Genomic DNA, 863 nt, shown 5'->3' with positions numbered 1-863 from the left:
TAATTTCTGTTGCTGAATAACACAGATGATGAAACTGCTACTGAAATAACGCATTGGCCTGAAGATATTTCATTAGCTTTTATGTCAGGCGATTCAAAGCAGCGTCTTTTCATTTATATGGAAATGGGAAATTTGCAGCCATCAAAGTAGGTATACTAGTACAGGATTATATTTTGCGTACCGTCACTGAATTCAGGCAGAGCATATCCACTGTTTAATTTCACTCATAGGCTGCATCTTTCAGTACAAATGGTTTATTGGATGTGAATTTGCTAAGCTTAGATGCTTCATGTTAAACTGTGATGTTTGAAGGTACTGCACACCATCATTGGTTGACTCATATCATGTGGCTGTGATAGCAGTAAGCCACAGATGAGGATGTATGCTGTGGTTCTGGCTTCTGTGTCGTACAAGGATAAAGGCCTGACCATGACCCAGACAGCCTTTTTAGAATTAACAACAGTGAAGCTGGAGAGGAGGGGAGTGGTTGGCTCATTGGGGGGGGTGTATTCCAGCTCACTGTATGGCTGACACCTACATGACTGGTAGGGTTATGACTACAATTATGTGGGCTGATATGACTTCACATGGCACATTGATATGCCTTGATTGGTACGGGAATGCCGTATGTGGTTTCACCCATGTATCTTCTGTGAGCACAGTTTCAGAAGTCACAGCCACAAGGGTGCGAGAAAATGAGATGGTGAAGAGTCCACTCTGTTTTGGAGTTCTCATTTTTAATTACTGAACTCTCACAGAGAAAGAATGGGATGATAAATCTCTTGCTGCAAGCAAAAGCGAATGTTCTGTAGGGTTCTTCTCTTGGCTAAGGAATGAATGAGTTTGACTCTCCTTTAAATGGA

This window comes from Protopterus annectens, chromosome 4.part0, assembly GCF_019279795.1.
Source record: "Protopterus annectens isolate FY-2018-M chromosome 4.part0, PAN1.0, whole genome shotgun sequence".
NCBI lineage: Eukaryota > Metazoa > Chordata > Ceratodontiformes > Protopteridae > Protopterus > Protopterus annectens.
The sequence above is the reverse complement of the archived record's forward strand: the minus strand, read 5'-3'. Positions refer to the sequence as shown.